Source organism: Hirundo rustica, chromosome 6, assembly GCF_015227805.2.
Source record: "Hirundo rustica isolate bHirRus1 chromosome 6, bHirRus1.pri.v3, whole genome shotgun sequence".
Lineage (NCBI taxonomy): Eukaryota > Metazoa > Chordata > Aves > Passeriformes > Hirundinidae > Hirundo > Hirundo rustica.
The window spans coordinates 45,405,277-45,420,842 of NC_053455.1; the positions used below are offsets into that span (position 1 = coordinate 45,405,277).

The following is a 15,566-nucleotide window of genomic DNA, read 5'->3' on the forward strand; positions in this document are numbered from 1 at the left end:
GTAGAACTCCTGCCCTGGGCAAAGCACCCAATACACTCTGGTCTGTGTTGGTGAAATATTAGACTTACAGGCCAAATAGCCATGACAAAAGGTTATGTGCTTCTGTCTCCCTGTCAACCCTTTAGCTGTCCTCACTGTGGGGACAACAAAAGGAATCTCTGGAAAAATCTATTGCCCTTTACCCCAGCAAGCAGGACCAGCCCGTCCTGTTCGTCCAGACACACATGGATCCAGAGGAAATGATACAAAATGGGGCTGAGAAAGCCAACAGCAAACACTAGTGAGAAATACCTGCGTATGTCTTGTCATGGAAACAGTGGAAGACTCCTGACATGGAAGGCATGTCCATTTGGCTATTTGTACAGACTCAGGCTGATTCCTTGAAGGTTCCTTGGGGAGTCTGGCAGTCATATCTGCCCTGTGTTCCCTTCTTTATCACAGCTTCCCATTATCTTTTCTGAATTCATTCAAATTTACCTCCTCTTTTTTTAGATCCTCTCCCTCTTTTGGTCTTTGTAGCGGGGAGGGGAGAGCATGGTGATGCCCATCTCTCCCCTGCTGCCTTTGGGTGCACCAGGCATGAAGGCATGAAGTGCAGGTCTTGTGTCCTGGGACCTGAAGAAGTTGAGATGTGTCTCTGTATTTAAGAATACTTTATTTCAAAACTATATTTGTGCACATAACCCTAGAGCAAACTTACAAAAGAATACTTAAATTAAGGCCATTAGTGTAAACTGAAAACTCTGACTTTTCCCCTTCTAGCAGTTTCCTGTTCTGTCCTCTCTGCTCTCATGATGCCTCTGTGTGTATACTTAATGGTAATTAAAGACAATAAACTTCTAAGAGTAGTGACAGATCTTTTTCTAACTTGGCTATGTGATCCCTACCAGAAAATTCATTCATAAATTCAGCTGTGGAGATCAAAGCAGCGAGTTGTAAGCATGTGCCCAGCTCCATTTGTTGCAGTGAGTGATTTGTTTATATCCTACTTGATCCATTGCTGGAAGCCATTTGTTCCTTGAGCTTGTGTGCAAACTTGAAGTAAGGCTTTGTAGGGTGAGAAAAAACTTGGGTCATTCCTGAAGAGTCAGTGGGCTGACTGAGCTTCAAAAAAACAAAACAAAACAAAACAAAACAAAACAACAACAACAAAAAACAGGTGCTGGTAACAAGCTGTTAGCGAGGTGGCTGAGCAAGGTCTGGGTTTTTCAGCAAATACAGGCAATTGCTCACCCTAACTTGCATAGTGCACACATACATATGGATGTTCTGTACTGTGGCAGCTCATTATATATTCCCACAAGAAAACCATTAGGGAGGAAATTCTTGCTGTTCTGATGTGGTCGCCTTGTTCTTGTAAAAGAAAAACTGTTGTTTCCATTTTACACTGGTTTTGTTTTGGGAGGAGTGGAGAGCTTTATAATGAAGTAATGCTGTGGGTGTATGTGTAATATTTTATCCCGGTGGATACAGTCTTTCACAGTGGGTCCAGCGAAAATGGAGCCCCAAGAAAATGGAGCTTTCCAGACATGTTCATCAACCAACACACCTGCAGAAAAAGTACTGTCAGAGGAATTTTTCTCGCATCCCTGCTTTTCTTCATCTTCTGCCTCAGCCTGCGGCAGTGTTTGCCTGCCCGTCTGCAGAGGGCGATGCAGCATCAGTTTGCCCAGGCTTATGGTCCTCTGGTTTTCCCTCAACCTGAAGTTGCCCTTGGTCACCAAGACGCTGCAGAAGTTGAGGGTTGAGATGGGGCCACAGCTAGAGGGGAAAATGAGAGGACCAGAGCAGAAACACAGGTGTATTTCACTACACAGGCTCTTCATGCCAGCTGTGTAGCAGCTGATGAAATAGGAGACTGCAATGGATTTCACTTTCCTGTTAAATCCTGCTGCACAGGAAGACTTGAATAATTTGCTGAAACTTTGAAGGCCACTGTAGGGACAGGTGGTTATTTCATGGCTTTATACATGACTCAGAAGTGTGAGTTCAAATCATCTTTAAAAGGCAAAAATGAAACCTTGAAGCTAAAAGAACCCCAACAACCATACACTCATCTGTTTTTCAGACTTCAGTTTGCATGTTACCATTGCCTTTTTGCAGAAAGAAATAGTAGATGTCCTCTGCCAGCAGAGGCATCTCTCTCTAGTCTCCATGAGTGTACCCATGAGAATTCATGGGTATTTGTGCCCCCCCCCAAAATTTTATATCCTAGATACACGAAGGCTGGAAAAGACCTCAAAATGATCATGTCCATCCATTAACCCAGCATCACTGTGTTCATCACTAAACCATAGCCCAGAGCACCACATCCACATTCCTTTTGAACACTTCCAGGGATGGTGATTCCAACACTTACCTGGGCAGCCTGTTCCAATGCCTGACCGTCCTTTCAGAGAAGAATTTTTTCCAATTATCCAATCTAAACCGCCCATGACACAACGTGAGGCCATTTACACTCATCCTGTAACTTGTCACCTGTGAGAAGAGACCCCCTCACCTCATTAAAACTTTAAAACTCCTTTCAGGTAGCTGTAGACAGTGATGGGGGCTCTCCTGAGCTTCCTTTACTCCAGGCTGAACATCTCCAGTTCCCTCAGCTGCTCCCCATAAGATTTGTGCCATAAAAAACCCACTGCATCCTCTCTAAACCAGTTCTTCCTCGGACTATCGGAATGAATTTCCTGCAGAGGTTTAGGGGTGGGATATTTTGCAGTCTCCTCAGGTGTAGGCTGGGGCCTGTGAGAAGGTTGAAAGAAGAATTTCATTCTTTGTCATTGAAATTTGCCGGAAAGGTCATTTCCTTGGGCATGTAACTGAAGAAAGTGCTCAGAATTGTTTTTCTCCATTGATTCCCAGTTTGTGGCAGGGATGGAAATGCCAGCTGAGTGTAATCCTGTGAGGTTGTTTTTTTTTTTTTTCCAAGATGCACCATCAGTTTTTAAAAAACTGCTTCTCTTTTTCAAAAAGCTTTTGGTTATTCCTTGTGGCTTGTTGCAGGAGCCAAACGTGAAGCACTTGCTTGAACTTTGCACCTGGATAAATTCAGGGAGCAAAGTCTTGACCCTTGTTTTAATAAATGGCACCTACATCAATGACCCCTGGAGGTGGTTTGATTCCTTCTTAAATTTATAGAAGGCAAGCAAGTGTTTCGGCTCTACCTGAGTCCTCCAGGTGAAGAGATCTCTGAACGCTTTTTTGTTCTTGGGTGGGATGAGAAAGGGAAGGCTGAGGCTAGATCTGTGCGGGAAGAACTGGATGCAGTGGGTGCTGCTCACTGTTCTGGCCTTGTCCAATGTTCAAAAAGGAAACAAAAGATCCTCTTGCAGTGCCAGGAATACCCAGACAGTGTTCTGCCTGCCTTAAGCACATGATAGGCAAACATATCTGTGTAGCTGTACTGGGAGCAGGTGAGGTCACTTGCTCTGCTGAGCCTGGAGGAGATACCTCATTGCAGTTACAACTTCCTCATGAGGGCAGAGGAGGGGCAGGCACTGATCTCTCCGGTGGCCGGTGACAGGACTCAAAGGAATGGCATGAAGTTATGTCAGGGCAGGTTTAGGCTGGATGTTAGAAAAAGGTTCTTCACACCCAGAGGGTCCCTGAGCACTGGAACAGACTGCCCAGGGAAGTGGTCACATCACCAAGCCCGGCAGAGTTCAAGAAGCATTTGGACAACACTCTCAGGCACGCGGTGTGACTCTGGGGTGTCCTGTGCAGGGCCAAGAGTTGAACTGGATGATCCTTGTGAGTCCCTTCCAACCCGGCATATTCTGTGGCCTTTAAGAATATCAAGAGAAGGAAACAAGGATAAAAGGCATTTTAAAAGGCAAAACCAGTAATGCTTTGGTTCGCAATGGAAACCGACAGCAGGCTGACAACAGAGAGCAGGAAAATTAGCTGGAGAATGCGGGCATCGATCCCGCTACCTCTCGCATGCTAAGCGAGCGCTCTACCATTTGAGCTAATTCCCCGGGCTGTTTTTCTTCCTACCCAGAGCACAGATAGTCACTTCTCGCGAGACGCGGCGTGCCGCCGGCCGTTACACGTCCCGGCCGGGGCTCCCAGCGCGCTTGCGCGGGAGCGCCAGGGCCGGGGCTCGGCGGCGGGCCGGGCTGGGCGCGCGCCGGGAGAGGAGGATGCGCCCCGTGGTGAGACCTGGAGCGGGAATGGGAGTTGGAACGGGAACGGGGCGGGAATGGGAACGAGATTGGTAATGGGAACGGGAATGGTGGGGGGCTGCGAAGGGCTGGGCGTTTGGGGGACAGGATGCGTACGGCTCTGTGTGTGTGTGTGTGTGTGTGTGTGTGTGTGTGTGTGTGGGGCGGCGGTGCGTGTGGAGGTCAGAGCAGGGGGCTGGAGCGCCTGGCACATACTCTGCCAAGGGCCTGGGCTGGTCCTTTGAGTCGCGGTGGGGCTGCGTTGATTTCAAAACAGAACGAAACGACCAAACAAAAAACCCCACAAAATGTCGAGCCCCCCGCCCCCCCAGCTGATGAAGGGCGCAGGAGCTGCCCGGATGACCCCGGTTACTCTGCACGGAGGCTTCGCCTACCCGGCAGCCCCTGACGGCCCTCGGGGCGCAGAGCCCGCGGGGGCTCGGGGTGACGCTCGGCCTGGCTGGGCAGCCCGGGAAGCCCCCAGTACTTGCTGCCATCCATGCTGGGACATCCGGGCTGGGTCCTGCGCGTGGCTGGGGCAGCTGGGATGCCTGGATGAGCCAACCTGCTGCGGGCAGTTGGATCTCCCCGCCTTGCTTTGCAATATCTCCTTTCAAAACAACACCCACAGAAGTGAAATCTGGCACCGTGGTCAATCGTGAGGTCTTTTCCTTCAAGAAATGGTTCCGTTTTACTCTTGTGTTCCGGCTGGAGTAGAGTTAAAGGCAACAATTTCCGTGTTGGACAAGGAAGGAGATGCTGGCTCTGGAGCAGGGAACTTCAGGTGCCTGTCTAAATGGCAGATGGGGGCATGTGCTGGAGTCTTCTGGGAAGCTGCATTGACCAGAGATGGGATTTTGGTGCCCGTTTTGGATGCGGGAAAAGGGGATGCCCTCAATCAAGGAGTGCATAGCAAAGCAGATGAGAGCATTGGGTCATTTCTCTGTGAGCGTTGTGCTGAGGAAGACAGAGCTATTGGTGGGCTTGCACCATTTAATTAAAGCTGTGTTCAGCAGTAGCGATATCCAGGACTCAGTTAAATACCTGTCATTCTGGTAAGTATCTTGCCTTGTGCTCAGTCACTTTTCTTCCTCTCTGATGTTCTTGAATCAGACATGACAAAACCCAGAAAGCATTGGTGGCCAGTACAAAATACTTTCTCAGCCAAGGCGATTACAAAATAAACTTGTATAATCTCGGTGGTGGCTGCTTAACACCTAGCTATGTGGAGAGCAGCAGGGTCTTGGGCTGAACTGGCCAGGCTGTCAGCTGTGATCCCAGTCACCAAGTCACCGCAATTCACTGAGCCGGCAGGGAGTTTGGTGAGAGTGATGGGACGTGCTGTGGCTTTTGTTCTATTGAGTTCCTGGGTGCTTTACACTTTGCTTTCCTGCAGTACTTTCCTACTTCTGCCTTGGCTGTGTTCAAGCCATCGTTGTGTTGGATTCAAAACCATTCATTCTCTGCTCAATTTTACACTCTTCCTGAGGGATTTGCCTTAGTTCTGCCTCTGATATACAAGTTACTTTTTTGGGATACATTTGCTGAGCTATCCTCCTCCAGACTATGAATTTCTGATTGAATATTCCTATATATCAACAGCCTTGCAAATGAAATAGGTACCAAACATATTTTATTTATTTTACTTGACAGGTTTCAAGCTCTGTGAATGGGGTCTGCTTCTTGCAGAGTTTGCTTAATAGATTATCTGAATGATATTTTATTGAAATACTTGGAATTTTAAATTTACTTCTCTTTTGTTCTTTTTGAGATGTTGCATCTTACTTTCAAGGCCCTGTGAAGTATGACCTCGGAGCTCTTTGGAAACTCTCCTGTCTTTCATTTATCATTTTCATGGTTGTGAGCTTCTTTCTGAGTGGTTTTTTGTTTGTTGTTTTTTTTCTTTTTTTTGTCAGAGCGAAGATTGGCCAACAAACATGTTCTGAAAGACATGTTTATCATTAAGAAAAAACCCAGCAGCGACCAAACAAGCAGGCAGCCGCACCCATCCAGCAGTATGATTTCTTATCTTGGGCTTGACTCATGGTTTTGATGGCTCCTTTTTTTGAAAAGAAAGTAGTTTTTGTAGCTCTTTCCCTGGGTGCCACACTGGAGAGTACTGCACTTGTGTAATTTTTTGTTTTTGCTCACATTCTCCTGTCTTTTTTACATCACCCTGAGCTGCAGAACCCCACAGTCTTACCCCTGGCTTCTCTCTCCTTTTTCTTTTTTTTTTTTTTTTCCCTGATATGGAGAAAACAAGGAGATACTTGAGAGTCTCTCTTGCTGAGGAGTCTCACCTTCAATGCACGCGACAGCATTTCACCATTGGCTTTGCTAAGTATCAGGCTGACTCTGTGGAGTTGGAAAATATGTTTCAGGCTGTGTTTTGCATAGATGCTCTCAGATGTGAGGTTTCACCGCCTGGTGTTACATGTGTTTTTCCTGTCACGGGGCAGTCTGCCTCTGAATCGTGTTGCTGGGAGCTCCTGGCAGAGCAAATGCAGAGGCAGGGGGAAGAGAGGCCTGTCTTCAGCTTTGCTTGGTCAACCCCAGCCACAGCCCTCCCTCATTTGTGCCTTGTTTGGTTTAATAACAGGGTTCTACAGTAGCTTTTCCCACAGCAAAACCTCTTTTCTCCATTTCTTTAGAATTAAAATCGCACTAAAGAATATGTGTTAAGGTGGACTTTGAAACTCAAAGCTTGTCAGCCCTTCACAGTCATGCTGGAGTAATCCCTGTGCTTTCCTCTCCTTCATTTTAATTACAGGGGAGAGTAGTTCAGCTCTCAGAGCTCAAGCTGTTGGAAGGATACATCTATGCTCTGCAAATAAACTTTGTGCTTGCTTTTCCCTTTCTATCTTCCACTTGCTCTGGCAGAGCTGTGCTCCTGAACAATGTTGGGCAAATATTGTTCAGGTTTTGGTGGATCTCTGTTTTCTCCTTGTGCTCAATTCACACTGAGATTATAGAAGTTGTCTTGCTGATGACTGGGAATATACCACCTAAAGAAGCCTACAGCTTCTCTGTGTAAAGAACAGCCCCCACAGATGATGAATTTGTAGAGCCACGAGTGCAGCTTTTTGAAAGCATTGCCTGCTGCATCCCCTTCAGCTTTTGGCAGCCCAGGACATCCCAGCTGTCCATTTTACTGAGTAGTGCAGGGGTTCTTTAAGGGGCTGGTTCATGCCATGCTGCAGATTGCTCAGCATGGTGCTGCAAGAGCTGCCGTGTGGAAGGCAGATTTCTAGAATGTGTGAGATACTCTCATATGCTGAGGGTAGCAATCTCGGCTGGTTTGCTACCGTACACCTCCCTGTTTGAAGCAGCAGTGGGTATTTCTGAAGCAAGTATTCAGACTGGAGTGCTTGCTCTGATTTTCAAGGTGAGTGGATGCTCTCGGTAGCTGTGGGTTTGCTTTGACACCCTCAGCTTAAGGTATTTGTAGAGGGACCGGTGTAGATTGTCCCCCCTCAAGTGTCTGCTCGAGTGCCAGCCACGCTTGCCGGCTCCACATCCCACCGAGTTGCTCCTGCGTGTGCCATCCCCCTCTGCACTGCAGAAGAGCTAAATCAGGGTTGGAAGAAAGCTGGCAAGAAGCCTGGGTGTTCCTAGAAAGATATTGATTGCCCTGGACAGTTCGGGGTTGTTCCTTTTGTTTCCCTGGTTCTCGTCACGGGGTCGGGCTCGTTCTGGTGGCAGCTTGCTGGAGGATGGAGAAACAGTGCCGGCTTTGCAGGCTGAGGCTGGAGCGGAGCCATCCCGGACCGCCTCTCTCAAGTGTTAAGTCTCAAGCAGCCTGCCTGGTAATTCCATTAATGAGAGCCTGGTGCCAGAGAGATAAGTGTAATTCCATGGTAAAGCTGATGCTCGGGCTCAAACGGAGAGGATTTGCTGGTTCTCCCAGGTGCACTGCTGTGAGTAATGTACTCCAGTATTACCTACAGACAATGTTTAAAGTCTGCATATCACTGCAAAGACTGGGCAGTGATAAAAAAATCTGCTGTTAAATCTTCATGTGAGGAAATACTTGACTCCAGAGAGTAGCTGTCTCTTTGCAATGGGTTTTACAGGGAATAAAAGTTTCCTGCTTAACTCCTGACATGCGGGATGGCACCATGCTGAGCAGCCAGCTGATCCAGGAGACAGTTTGTATGGGCTACAGCCAGAACGAGCTGTCTGTGTATAATCGATGCAGAACAGAAATTATATACCCTGTGTGTGTAACACCAGAAAGCGCACTAGCACCTCAGAGCCAGCCACCACAACTGCAAGTAGCACAAGCTTCTCTACATTTTGGGATGAGGTCCATGCTTGAATTCAGCACTTAGGGTCCTGGCTAGCTGTTTGCTCAATTTGATTTCTTTTTGAAATATTTTTTTTCTGATTTCTCACTTCTCTTAGTTTGATTTGTAGATCACATCTTCCTGTTTGCAGTTGTATAATACACTCGTGGCACCATCATCAAAACTTGTGTTGAAAAGGAATGGTTAATTGGAATATTTTTAGCTCTCCTTGTGGTTTAGATCCTGGAAATCAAACACAGGAGCCAGCACCATTCAGCTTTCTGTAGAGGAGCTTCCTGTGCCGCAGGCAGCAGCTGAGCAGTTGTGTCCAGCAGGGTGGGAGCTCACAGTGCCAGTGAGTCCCGGTGCTGTGGGACTCCAAAGTTCAAGCAAACAAATCACTTGCCTCATCTTTTGGAGCTCAGTGAAGGATTTTCCTTGTCATCAGTCCAAGGTGGAGGAAAAAAGTTCAGTGAAGAAGAAGCAGTTGCTGAGGCTGCTTAGCCCCTTGGGTATCCCCATCACTCCAGCTTTGCCTGAGTGTCCGTCAGTACATATCTGATCTCCTTAGTTCTCCGGGACTCAGGTCCCTGCTGGCATCCTGACAGCAGAAATAAAGCCAGCTTGCTCAAAATGCTTGTTTGTCAGTGTATTCACCAGCTTGCTGGTGTCTCCTGCTGTAAGAGGTGTGGGGGAGAGTGGCTCTTTGAGCAAGGTGAGGTGCATGCTTTTTTGGTGACCTATCAGCGCCTGGGACAGCCAGCCCAAGTCTTGCAGCCTGCTCCTGCATCTCTTACTTCTCTTTGCAGCAGCTGTGCAGACATACCTGCCTTCTTCATGCACATGCTGTGGGCCAATTCACTTACCAGAAATCAGGATCAAAAGCAGATTGTCCTGAATTTTTGCATCTCCTGCCTCCCGTTGCCTTCAGTTTTGTTCATTAGTCAGTGAGGGTCATGCGTGCGAGAGCCACATCTGCCACTCACCACCACGGTGGCAGGATGTTGGGGGATACAGCATCAGTCGGAGCTACTGCAGTTGCTTTTTAAAAAAATTTCTTCTGTTTGCATCATAGCTGACTACAGAAGTTTTAGCTTAGTAGTGTGGTCTTCTCACCCTAAGTTAAAATTTTTGAGTGTCTCATTTCCTTCTTTTAAAGCTCCGACTTCTGATTTGGGCTTGAGTGGAGCAAGGTTGCACTGATAGTGAGCTACGTGTCTTGTCAAACACTTCAATACAGAGTAGATGAAGGAGCAGGTAGGAAAATGACGTGCATATTTAGAAATACAGTTTCTTGAAAAATGTGCCTTGGTCTTACAGTATCTCTCTCTCCTCCCTCCCCTTTAGTTCTATGAGTCAGAAGTGACCATGAGAGTGTTGATATATGATCGGGGGGGATTTATCAGGAAGGATGTAATGTGTTGGTTCCTCTGATGGTAACAAAGTGGGTCAGAAGTGTTACCTGTGATGCTGCTTAAAATGCTAACCAGATAAAGTTACTGAAATTAGTTCAAAGCCTCACTATTTGCTTTGCTCCTTGACTTGCTGTATAAGTTTCACTGGGAAACCTGTATCTGACCTGCAAGGCATTGATTTGTTTGATGGCTCTTGTGGCCTAGGTGCATGGTTGAGCCACCTTGGTGCTGCCACAGTCTAGGTGGCCTGGCACTGGGTTATTTTGTTACAAATGTATTTTTGAGCCACATCTGCCTTCCCATCAGGTTTGCTGCAGAGCTGACCAGGCTTACAGTAGCTATGGTGGACACCCACCACTCAGCTCCCTTGGATAAAGGGCTGGTAGGATCATCCCTTGACCTCCCAGAGATGCTCTAAGTGTCTGGAGGCTGAGCAGAGCCTGATACATCCTTCTGCCTGCCTTGAGCTTATGGTGTAAATCGCACAGCAGGCTCGGCAGGGGTGACCTGATGGCTGTGCTTTGACACCTCTGTATGGTGAAGAGATCTGGCTGGAGTTTGCTCAGGGTCTCCCATGCTGTGAGGGAAAGATGCCATGAGGTGCAGCAGGTGGAACTTGAATTTGGAGTGGGAAGGGGGCATAGGTAACATATAGCTGAGAAAACCAATATAAGCTTCACAAGGTCTTAACGACTGAAGAGGCTGAACTTGCTTCTAGCTGATGTGTTTAAGATGTGATTAGTCATCTCCTAAAGTAGGGTGCTGTAATCCGGTTTCTGTGGAAAAAATTGCACCATACATGTGTCGATACAAGGGGTGGACTCAGCAAGTGTGTGTGTGTGTTTTCAGGCTTGGTCTATAAATCCCTTCAGCTATTCTGCCTCTCTACAGACTTGTGAGAACTCAGGCAGTTTTATTTCCTGCAGCGTTGCCCTCACCATGCTTTTGACATCTGAAGGTCTGGATGGAAATCGATGTCATCTTACCCTCATGTGCCAGCACTCAGTCTGATGGCAGGCAGAGGCTCCATGGCAGCCAGAGCTTTTCCCTCCAGCAGACTGGAGGGAGAAGGGGCAGGGGGTATCTCTGCCCCTCTTTGGCAGTGGGCTGTTGTCAGCTTCCTGTGTGTCCAAGGAAGCAGTTTTTCAAGAGTTTTGTCTGGATTTTACAGGGATCTCTTCCCTTACTGCTGTCCTGCCTTGGGCATGGATGCCAGCTGGATCTCCACTGCCCCATGGCATATCCAAGCAGATCAGTACAGGGAGACAGCACATCACCTACAGCAGGGTGCTGGATCTGGCATGAGGACAGCTGGATGGACAGAGAGGTCCGTTCCCAGCGAGGCTGAGCAGGATGGGTATTTGCCCCTGGGAAATGCATCCCTGGTCTTTAGTTTATGGCTCAAACAATGTTTCTACTCCATATTCTCTGACTGCTGGAAGTGGCAGACTGAGATGAAGATTGGGTTAGCCCGTATCCTGCCGGAGCTCAGAGAGAATGAATTTAGCTGTTCTTGTTTGATTTCAAGAAATTGCATTAAAATGAGCAAAGAGGCTGTGCACTGGAGGCTGCTTCCGCTGCAGGCATCTGCTTGCAAAACTGCGTTACAGAGCAATTCCTGCTGGTGCTGCAAAGCGAATGAGGGAAGCAAAGCTGTGGCACGGGCCAGAAGACCTCTGTGGAGGTGCAGCTGAAGGGCTCTGCTCGCTTGATTGCTTTGGCAGCTCATCTGCACTTAGAAACAGGTGTGGGCATTGCTTCCATCTCTTATCAGTGGTCACTGGTGTCTCAGTGAGTGCAATGAGCTGCTTTTCCCTGCAAGCTGAGGAGCTGTGCTCTGCCCCAAGTCCCTGCTGCTGGGAGGTGGCACGCAGGCAACTGGAAGGTCCCCAGCGTGAATGTTGGATGTGTGATGTGACGGCTCTTCTGTCCTGCCTTGCATGAGCACTGTGGTTACACCAAGCTGGAGCTGACTTCTGAAGCTCTTCTCGGTAAAAATTGACCTGAATTGATTCATTGTGGTTGTTTATATTTTTTTTTTAAACTAAGACGCATTTCTGCGGAGACAAAAGCTTGAGCTATATTACATAGAAAGTCCATGATTTTCTCAAGGATGCTTTGGGATATTTTGGGGGTGTGCATGTGGTCTGCATGGTAACAGTTATCGGGAAAACTGGGAATGGGTCAATTGGAGATTGTAGCTGGTTAATTGACTTCACTGCCCTGGAAACTCAATTTGAGTAACTTGTTGCTTTTTCTGGTGAGGGGGGAAAAAGAGCTGTGTTAAGTGGAGGGGGAGCTATGGGTGCTTGTGTGAAAGGTGTGTAAAGGAGGCTCAAATGTGAGTTTTTGAACTGTGCTTGTCTGTTCCTGTCGAGAGTTGGTGGTTTCAGTGGGAGCACACAGCAACCATCGAAGGCAAGGCTTGCCTGGGGGCCCTGGGGCAGAAGCCTGTGTGACTAATGTTGTGTAACTCAGAAAAACAAGGCAGGATTAGCTCTGCCTCCTTCCCCTCTGTAAGGAGCTAGTGGTGGGGAGCTCCATCATACTGCTGCTGGTATGCTTGGATGGGACCACTGGGCAAATGGATGGATCAGCTCCCTTCACTCAGCATGGCCCTGTGGCATGTCCTTTGTAGGTGGGCACTGTGCCTCTTGCTGGTTTCGGAGGTGAGGTTGACTGGCTGGCGTGTGAGGGCTTGTGCTGGCAGCCCCTCTGGTAGGTACCCTGAGCTGCACCTGTGTCTGCTGCAACCCCTCCACCGACACCTGTGCCAGAGGAGAAGCAGGGTGGGAGTGGAGGGGACTCAGCTTCCCGGTGCTGGGGACAAGCCAGCCTGTGGGGACCATGTGGGGCTGTGTTGTGCTCCTCCCTCCACACTCCTCCACACTCCTGGGATGAAGGTCTGGCTTAGAGTTTGAGCCTGTGCTTCTGCTTTTCCATCATCATTTTCCAGGGTTTCTCTGCAAGGAATTGGAAAATCCCCTCTCTGGGCTGCCGTGACAACCTTAGAAATACCAGATGGATTTGAACTTTGGTGCTGCAAAGGGCTTTGCGTATTTATTTTCAACTTCCTGCTGTCTGCTTTGCTTAAGAGCTTTTGCTAGATCCTTTGCATATGCTTGTCCTTGCTCCTCTGCTCCTGGAAATATTTTGAGAACACCCTTCAGCTATGACGAAACACCCCCTTCCCCTCCTCCTCCAAAAATATCCCCCAACCTCTTGGAGGAATTTTCTTTTACTGCTGTGCCTTGGTAAGCTGCAAGGCTGACAATAGCTGTGGTGTGTTGCTGTTTGGGTGCATCAGCCTAGTTTGGAGACCTCAGAGAGCAACCAACAGGCTGTTTTGGATGGGCCTCTGGAAAAGTGAGCAACGGAGCATGCTCAGTCATTCAGTAGTGAATAGAGCTGTTAAACTGATTTTACATGACTTAACCCTGTGCAAAGACAAATATATGATGGGTTGAAGTTTCATCTAGGTTTACACATGTACCACTATGCCACAGTGCCACATCTTTCTGAGGTCATGCTTCTTATCAACTTTAGCTGATCTCAGGCTGTTCTCCTGCCAGAAATTCTTCCCCTTTATTTTCTTAATTCTGGGACAGCTTCCAGTTGGATCAAGCAAATGATGGTTGTTACCTCTAGTGTAGAGATGGCTGGGATGTGTAGAAGTGGGGGAAGGGAAGAGGCAGGACTGTCTGTTGTGGCAGCAGAGGGTAGTTTTGGATCAGTTGAGCTGAGGAGCATGTGGGAGTGGGCATGGCTTGCTGAAGAGCAGCTGTGTAGCCCCTGGTAGAGCGTGTCCTGCTTCTGTTCCGGTTTCCTTCCATGTAAAAGGGTGGCAAGGATTGCCAAGCGCATTCATATTTCTCGAGGCTACAGTGTTGGAAGAGTCCTTCGTGGGGCACTGCTGACTGATGGCTTCGTGCACATGCTGCCGGTTTGGCTCCCCAGTTAACCCAGGGGAGGTTTCCCTCTGGGAGGACTTTGAGCTTTAAGTAAAGCTTCCTGCTGAATGTATCAAGGAGAATATTAGATTGAATATAAGGGAGAAGTTTTCTGTGATGAGGCTGGTGAGCTGCTGGAACAAATTGCCCCCAGAAGTTGTGGACGCCCCATCTCTGTAGTCACCCAGTATCACTCAGTCCTCTGCTGCCTTGCTTCATAACCTTTTTATAAACTCTGCTGAATCTTTGTTTGCTGCATTAGATGAAACAAAAGATTATCGTGTTTCTACAATGCAGCTTCAGTCTGCAACAAGCAGTCACCTTGGCTAAGGACAGAGGGTCTGCTGGGATGGTGACACTGAGAAATACATATTTTGATGGACAAGTTGGAGCTGCAAGAAGGCAGCAGAGGAGCTTAGCTGTCATGAACGTGTCATCCATACTGTGCGTTGCCTGGAGCCTGGTTGTGTCTTGGGGAGAAGCAGCCCTGGGATGAGTGACTCTGCTGGGCACTACAAGAGGGAAGTTTGGGAACCAAGGAGGAAGCTGAGCAGTCTGATTCCTTGGCACTCTGCTGTGTTTCCCGTATATTTGTCTGCTCTGGGACAAAATGCTTTGTCTGAGAGCTGCAGTTACTTTGGGAAGGCAAGCCAGGCCACCTTCATATGGCTTTGATTAAATCCAGCAACACTCAAAAAAGCTTCAGGCATCTCTTTCTGCCTTGCTTGGCAGTACTGGGAAGCGAGGACTTAAAACTTTGCCAGTGATGTTTCTACAGCATTGTCTGAGAGTAGGAGTTGTACTGAGAAAGTTGTTAAATGGAGAAGGAACTGGAGGAGGAAGGGAGAAAAAGTTGTCTGTGTGGCAGCCATGTTGATACTCCGCATGTGCTGAGTCCTGATGCGGGCATGGGTCAATACCAGTGCAGATGAAGTCCTACAAAGCTAAGGCAGCCCCCCTTCAGATTTAAGCCATGTGAAGTTAAGGTGTGAATTTCCTTCCTTTCCATACTTTTGTACATAAGCTACCGCTGAAGATTATTGGCCAGGTTGGATTTGTCCTGTTATTTCTGTCCTTGTAGAGCTGCTGAACAGTGTTCATTTACTGGCTTCAAAAGAACAACAGAAGACCCTCCTGGAGGTACATAACAGGAGTAGATAACACTTGTGTTTTGGTTAATGTAGAGCAACAAGGTGGTGGAAAATTTATGATTGAGGCTGGAGTCCGAGGTCTGTGCTGTAGTGTTGTGGCCTTTAGCATTATTTTCATCCTTAGAAATGCCTTCAGCCCTTCCATAAAGGGAAAACAGAAAGGGGGGAACCACAAATGGATTAGACTTTTTCTCAGTTCTTTAAATACCAGCGGGCAATGACAGGTCTCTGAATCGCCTGCAGAGACTGTGGAAAGCAAGCAAGTCTCTCTTTCTCAGTCCAGGGTAAACTGATGTGCTGCATGAGTAAGTTTTCTCACAGTACATAATGAAGTCCAGTTGGCAGGAAGTACATGAGACATTGTCAGGCTGATTCTGTACCTTCCTCTTGCTGGTTTGGTGTTTTGACTAGAGATGTTGTCTCACTGTTTCCTTACCTCCCTCAGCTTCCAGATCCTCTCTGTGTTACATTGTGTTTGAGGATGGTTCCTCCATCCACCATGTTCCTTGCTATCCCCGAACAATTGCATGAACAGGATGGGAAAAGTAAAATTACATTAGATGTGGTGATCTTTGCCTCAATTGTATCATCAGAAAAACTTCTC

The 15,566-nt window shown here is 47.8% G+C and overlaps 1 protein-coding gene and 1 non-coding gene across 2 annotated transcripts in view; one reads left to right on the forward strand and one right to left on the reverse strand.

Annotated features, from left to right (window-relative positions):
• Positions 1 to 3,901: 3,901 nt before the first annotated feature.
• On the reverse strand, positions 3,902 to 3,974 carry TRNAA-AGC (transfer RNA alanine (anticodon AGC)). The gene has a single exon. It is a non-coding gene; the product is annotated as a tRNA-Ala (tRNA).
• A 7,673-nt stretch (positions 3,975 to 11,647) lies between these two features.
• Positions 11,648 to 15,566, forward strand: part of LOC120754216 (USP6 N-terminal-like protein) — a 66,805-nt gene continuing 62,886 nt past the window's right edge. The window contains exon 1 of the mRNA XM_040067568.1: positions 11,648 to 11,852. The gene's annotated coding sequence lies outside the window, so the exon portion shown is untranslated. The remainder of the gene's footprint in view (positions 11,853 to 15,566) is intronic.